Here is an 8,002-nt window from a genome sequence, read left to right on the forward strand (position 1 = left end):
ATAATCATTCAAAGTGTTTTAAGGCTCCAGAACATAATGTGAATTCATGAGCTTGACAAAGCCTTTGTAATGAAAAAAAAAGTCTCTCAGTAAAGACCAAGTCTGCTTAACTACTTTGGTGATATAATTTCCTCTCCTTTTCCTGCCAGCAGTATACAAGTACACATATTGGTTTTGGCTATAGAGTTATCATCTGGAGCTCAGTAAAATTAAGAGAAATGGGTGGCATAACCAAAGGTGGTGACAAGGATGTCTAAGAGAGGGAAGGTATAATACTTGGCAATATGCTTGAGCTGTAAATCTCTTGAATTTTGGGCATATTTGTGTTCAGCAACTGTGCTCCATAGCAGAGCTACAGGGCAAACTACAGAACAAGAAAGAGAATCTGAAAACACAGGAAAAGAGAGAGCTCAGAGCTGGAGGTCTGTTTCACAGAAGAAGAAAAAGAAGAGGTGGGAACACAAGATAAGTTGGAAAATGAGAAGACAGCACATTTAGTATACAAAAGAAAGAGGAATGGAGAGCCAAGAAGTGCTTGGTAGATGGTGCTGGGAAAATCAGAACTTGTACCAGGAAAAGGCCCTAATTATGAAAATTAAAATTAAAATCCTATCACAGGAGCTGATGTAAAGGAAACCAGAACTGAAAAGCAGGATTGGGTTAGAGTTCTTGAAAATATCAGGGAGGACTCTACTGAGTGTTCTTGTCATCAGGAGGAGAACTTACACTGGAGCTAAAATGCGCAAAGAAGAAAAGGTTTCAGTTATAACTCTGGAATTCATCCATTCCCAAGGGAGGAATCTAAGTGCATAGCAACAAGAATTAAAAACAAACAACATGAGTTGATTATGATGAAAAAATCTATCAGGTATGCAATCAGGTAAGAAAAGTTTATTTAGAAGGATTGACATCGTGCAGGTGTCAGGGATACTGGGCTGTGGATGACTTAAAAATGGGAAATGGAAGAGAGGAAAAGGGAGGTGACACTTCTGAATCACTGTAGTATTGAAATCTGGCTGAAGAGGGCTCACATGAATGAGGGTTCCACAGCAGATTATAAATTGCAGAGTATGTAGGAAAGGATGTTAAAATATTTCTTTTGAGACAACTTGATGAATCACTGAGAAACCCTGCAGGTTAAATATATAAAGGGATCAAGGCTCTCTGTATTATGACTGTAGATATGTCTAAATACTGAAAGTTATGCCCTCAATGACAGATTTAATTACTAGATGTTTATCACCTTAGATTGAGGAAGGTGAGAACTGCCAGATGTCAGCTGAATTACACATTTGAAAGGTATTCACAAAATTGAATGAGTTCTTCACCCATAAGAAACAAGGAAGATGATAGAAATTAGTGTAATTTGTTTCAACCTACCAGAGTGGTTAATGAGAGCAAGGAAACTGATAAAAGTCTTTACTGATCTTGTCCAGGGAGTCATGAGTGATACCTGATTTCTTTGATGTTTTTACTCAGAAACATCAGTTGGCTTTAAAAAGGGTAAATTGATGACAAAGTCAGCTAGCAATACAACTTTCAGTGTTAAGCTAAACCACTTGTAAGTGCAGTGTTATCTCCCCATCAGAAGCAGCTTAGGCAGACAGACAACAAATTGAGTTTTCAAACAAATGTCTAAGTCTGCATTTGAATGGCAGAGGGTGTGTAAGGCAGGTTGACATCTATTTCACCTCTATCTCTCACATGGAAAGCACACTGAAAATAAGCAGAAGAGCTAAACCTCTGGGTTCTGGTTCTTGGGATAAGTCTCTGTTTGAGGTTACTCCATTTATGTTGCTTTCAGCTGAGATGTTGTTTATGCATGGCAGAGGAGCAATTCCTTCTATGTCTTACTCAGTACCAGCAAGATTACCTGATAAAAATAGGTAATCATGAATTTATTTTCCTTGGCATACATTCAAAGGACCAAGAATTTTGGCCCTTTTCTGCACTTTTATTACTACTTTCCACTATAAGCCAAGATCATACTACAAAGTGCTGCAATAATAATAATAATCCTCTGTCCAGAAAGAAATATGGCTGTAATTAATATTATATAATAATGGTAGTAGATGTATTAGATAATAATTAGAGAAACTTAAATAGCTGTATTATGGAAACACTTCAAGCTAACTCTTTCAATCTAATGTGCAAAACAAAGAGACAACAAAAGCAAGATGTGAAGCTAATTAATGTATTGACAATCAAGAAGAGGTAGTATATAAATACCACCTTACATTCAGGTTATGGGTTTGAAACATTTAATTTATGGATAATAAGAAATGCTGCTTTTTTTTTAGTAAAACAGAAGAGAGACACCAAGCCATATAGAAATATTTCTTTCAGTTTTGCATGCAAATGAGATGCAGAGAATGAAAAATGTTCAAAAAAGCACGGACAAACATTGAGAAGGCAGACAGAAAACACAACAAGAAGGCCTGGACATCAGTCAGACTTTGATGACCAACATGAATAGAGACAAAAGTAATTTGAAGTCCCCTACCAAACTTCCAAGCTAGTAGAACCAATATTTTCACCTGAATAAATGGCAATCAATTAACCACTCCTCCCCCAAAACACATTATGCAATTAAAGCAAAGTTCATTGGAAATAGTTTTTTTGTCTAAAATTGTCTAATTAAAATTATTTCAAATTAACATGACTCTGATTATAAAGATTAATTTTGATTAATTAATAATTTAGAATGGTTATGGGGAAAAATCCTCAAGACAGTATCACAAAGTCCAGTGTTAATAAAACCAACCAACCAACCAACCAACCAACCAACCAACCAACCAACCAACCAACCAACCAACCAACCACACATACTCCCACTGCCATGCCTACATTTAAAAGTGGTGTAATAAAGGAATGAATCCATTCTAGTGCTGTGCATGCAAGCATGAAACATTTCAGTTATGTAAATAATGTATATCCCCTGGCGTTTTTACCATGCTCAAGAACTTGCAGAAAACCAAAGAAATCAAATTTCCATTGGTTCTGGTAAACAGCAATATATTTAGATGGCAGACAGTTGGATTTAAAAAAAAATCCTGCTTCTTCTAACAGTTAGCTCTGCTCTTTCTTGGTGAGAGTGAAAACAATTCCTTTCCTTTTAAGAATACTTGACACTTGTACACTATGGCTATGACCACGATTGGCTTTTGGTTGGTACTCAAAACTAATTTCTAAATATTTTTTCCTAAACTGACTTCAAACTATTTTGTCAATAAAACTATCAAATCAAAACAGTGCTGATAGACAAAATATTTAACTAAGAACACTTTTAAAAAGCCAAAAAGCTAGTTTTATAATACATTCATCATTGAACACCCTAATTGCTGGACTGTATGAGATTCTTTGTTAAAGTTTTTTATTCTCTCCTGCTGCAGCTTCAAAATTTCTCTTTAACCACTTACTAGCAAAGGAAGCATGAACTGAAATGAAAACCTCTCACTTCTCATGCATGAATCCTAAAATTTTAGATACTTTCCAGTTCCTTCTTTGACAAACAAATATTTATTATTTATTCTTCCATTCTGCTTCCAGATTGAAATAGCATTGAAATTTTTTTGAGATGCTTTATTCAGGACATATCAGGATGGTTTATTTCAAAGTTCAAAACTATTTTGAGAATCTGACTAGAATTTTAAAATAACTTTGAATCAACCTAAACAGTATTTTAGTATTAAACTTTAAAATCTCTGGGTTCTGCTCATGACAACTCACTTTTGTTAGTTATGTTATTTTCCATACTGCATCCAAAAATATCACAGCTGTTCCTGAAGGGGAACAGAACAAAAATAACCCTGACAAGTTCATTTTGAAGTGCTCCTCCCACAAGTCTATATGCTTAAATAGTCAAAACAGTCAATTTAGCTAAATGAGATTATCAGGAAAAAAAAAATTCTGCAAAACCAGTGTAGAACAGACATTTTCAAAGTATGTAATGACTTGCATATTGAAACAACTTTCTTCTCTTTTACTGCTGATTTCTGCTGGCTGGGCTATACTTCTGCTAAATGTCAGAGCTAATAGCAAGCAACTTCAGATGTTCAAAGGCCAAAGTGCTAACAACAGGTTGCCTTCATGTTCTTTATCATTCATTATTCAAGTGGCTGCTTGTAATATTTAACCTCAGCCAAGTCATAACATTCACTGTAGAAACTCATTAGTGCTCATTATCTTATGACCACTAACCTGCCAGGCAGGGCAAGTGGCAGGGGCAGTGCACCAAGGAGAATGGGTTAAGTGACAGAGACAGCTAAAAAGAGGAAGGTTTTTGCTGCTCAGAGAAAATTGCTCCTTTCATCCTACCAACAGCTTCATGCTTGCCTGTAGGTCTTTTTCTACTAGAATCATCTAGGGCTCCTTCTAGGAAATAAATACACAATTTTTGGAATTTTCCCTGTTTTTAGAAGCCTGAGCTTAAAAAAAAAAAAAGGTTTTGGCCAGCAGTAGCTGTGTCCAGGTGTATGTTCATATTTATACTGCAGAATCCAGGGATGTTCATTTTGTGATATTAGTTCACTTTTCAACTCCAGTTCTTCTCAACTGTAGAGTACAAATTGAAAAGCATTCCAGAAATACCTAAACAAAATACCTCAGAGGCATTTGTTTTCCTTTTACTGTGCACACTCACATTTCTCCCATGAGGGACCCTAAATCTGCCAAGCATTATTGGCAATTCAGACCTACACTACACCAGCCAAACAATTTGTGAGATTTTGGTCACTCAACAACCTTTTCCTTTTCTGCCCCCAGCTTCCCTAGCTTTTTGAAAAATCCCAGACTGGCAGCTGATAGCCATGGCTGGGCACAGGGCTCATCACAGCCACCATGTGCCACCTGAGTCCTGGCCTTTAGCCTCTAATTGCAGTTTGGCACCTGAACCTGCAAATATTGATTGGTGAAACACTTTATGATGATCATGTTCAAAGTTTAGCTGATCACTCCTTAATGATATTACTGGAAACATTCTGTAACTCATTTGGCACTCCTTAATCTTGGCACTTAGAGGCTTCACCTTGTACAAAGGCCACACTCCACAGAGGATTTCACACCTAGGCTGACAGATGCCAGACATTTACACAAATGCCTGCTCTGCACAGAGCTCATTTTGTTCCAGCAAACAGCATGATTTAACCATGTAGAGTGACACCTATATGCTTAAACATATATAGATACAAATAACTAGGCTCATAACTGGGCATAAAAGATGGAACAAGGATTATGAATACAGAGGAGGCAATGACAACAAAATATAAAACTGAAATATATGGAAATTGAAATTTTATTTAACTGTCACTTGAAACTGCACATGCTTTTCTATTTTTTTGTTTTTGTGACTAAGGGTAAAACTGTATTCAAAAGTGTTCATCATACTGAAAACATTAAGATTCTTTAGTACAATTACCATTGTTACTGCTACAGTAGTCTCATGTATGCTGGTTTGAAATAGTTCCCGGTTGTTTGGAATCCCACAACAACATACTGCAGAATTAACACTATTTCTTTAACCTTAAAATCTGACAACAGCAAAGGAACACAATGAGAAAGGCTCTATTGTGCTGAGAGCCCTAGCAACAGCATCCCATTCTCAAAAATGTTAATTCCCTGTTTCAACACATCCTGATGCTTTGCTGATAGTCACCACTGAAACTGTTCAGGTGTAGCCTTCTGCAAATTCCTAAAGACAGAATGTATCTGGTTTCACAGACAAGGAATGTTTCCTTATTTCAAATGACAAAAAATGAAATTAAAATTGGTTCAGTAAGAAGTCAAAAGAATTCTACAGAGCAAATCTCCTTTTCTTATATGTAGGAAATGGATTTCACTAGAAGAATGCACAGAGCCATACAGAAAACTGTTGAAGGCAATTGGAATTAAAGAAAGGTTTGAAGCTGTTCACATGAAATTATCTAAGCAAAGACTAGGGAATTGTGTATTTAAATGATATATTAAGGAAGTAGATAAGCTTTGAGACAGATGTTTTATTTCTGAACTTTTATAATATGTCTTCATTTTCTCTGCTCTACATTATATTACCAATAAAAGGAGCAGGTTGTTTTTTAATTGCGCATAAGCTGCAGAACATCAGGAAAATATACCTTGTGCTCCATGTGTCTCAAACATGATATATGAGTTTTCTTTGCAATTTTTGCTTTAGTGATAAGCACTTAGAGAAAATTCCTTGAATGTTAAGAGCCAGGGTCACAGATGGAAAATGGCTGCAATGAACAGAATGGATCTTCACTGAACAGGGATGGAAGCCATGTAGGTGTTTTCTACTTGATATTTTTGTAGGTAGAAAGCATACTTAGCTGCCTATTTTAGGCATCTAAACCACCCTCCCTTCTTAGCTAGAGAGAGCTAAGAAGTAAGCTAGGTATGGAGATTCAGGCCATCCAACTATAATGGCTGAGGAAAGATTTTGAAGAAGCCTCTTTTTCTCACTGTCTAGAGAGGAAACCCTAACCCAACACTGGATGTTTGCAGTATGATGTGTAAGCTGTTGACATTGTGTACTACATCCAATCACTCCAGATTCTAGTGATTCTGCATGCAAAGTCTCAAGGACTGTATCTAAGGGGTCCATTTTCTTATAGCTGATGTTGCATGCTACCAAGATTACAGAGAAATTCAGGAGAGCAGTCAGTGATGCACATCCACTTTCCTAGGATGTGAGCTTCAAAACCTTGTCCTCAGAGTGCTGCTCTGCTGCTGTTCCAAATGGGAGTTCTGCCAATACAGCCTGGCAACCCATGCTTTTTGTGTCCTTACCCTTAGTTCACTGTTGAATGACAAAACAGGCAGCTTGGAAAAGTCACCAACCACACATTTCTGTGGTGCAGTGGAAAGCAGAGGATTTTTTCTGTGGGTTCTGCCTATACAATCAGCAAGCCACAGACTCTGGCAGCTGCTGCTATCCCTGTGCTGTCTTGGATGGTCTTGCAGGAGAAGAAAAGCAAAGAATGCCAGGGTAGGCTGCAGGTTTTTACCTGAGCTAATTTGCTCCCTTGAGTTTCACAACAATTTCAGCATAATTGACACAGAAAGCTGTAGAAACTTCTTACTTATGTTTGCTTTGTTTGGCTTTTCAGCTTTATAAATCTCAAACAGCCCTCATAAAGTTATCTATAGACAGCAAACATTATTATATATACAAATTGTGACTTGCTTGTCCAAAATGTCCAAAGAAATTTTGTGTCAAAATTTAGATGACTGCTCAGATTCTTTTCTGTATAGGATGGAGAAAAAAAGCTGATTTGTAGAGCAGGACTGTAGTGAAGTTGGCTTTTTGTCATAGTTTGTGCCAACAGTATCCTTTAAATACTCAGTGAATTACAGCTGTTTGGTTTTTTTTCAAGCAAATCTGCTGTCTTAAGAAAAAAACAAAGTTCTGTGAAACTTGCAGCATATATAACTATTTCTTTCATTGTCTATAAATCAAAATATGTTTTAAAATTTAGATGTGAGTCATGCCAGAATTGAAGACGTTGTTGTGCCTTCCAAAAGGAGCTGACAAGGAAAAAAACAGATTTGAAAGATACCTTCATTAGAATACCTTTTGTAACAAGAAATGCAAAAAATAGTCTCCTTAAGCTGCAGAAGAAAAAAGAAAAAAAGGACAAAAGAGAACAAGAGGTTCTTTTTTTATTATTATTTTATTTTACATTTAACACTGAAATTTCTGTGGTTTTGTTTCAGGCTCCTGAAGTCCAGTTCTCCCTCAGAACCATTTAAGATTCTGTGTACTGCCCAGACTGAGATCCCTGCTAGCTAAGATCAGGTCAGGGGAGCAATTTTTTTTCTTTTTATGTCACTGATGTGCTGTGGTGGGCCTGAGAAAAATCCGTGTCTTTGATGTGATTTGTTATGTTGCAGACTAATTTCAATGTAAATGTGACACACAGTGAAGACATCTACCCTACTGCATAAAGTCCAAAATAACCTGTGGACTCCCTGTTAATTTTACTGGATGTATCTGGAGGTATGTACC

Source organism: Erithacus rubecula (assembly GCF_903797595.1).
Source record: "Erithacus rubecula genome assembly, chromosome: 1".
Classification (NCBI taxonomy): domain Eukaryota; kingdom Metazoa; phylum Chordata; class Aves; order Passeriformes; family Muscicapidae; genus Erithacus; species Erithacus rubecula.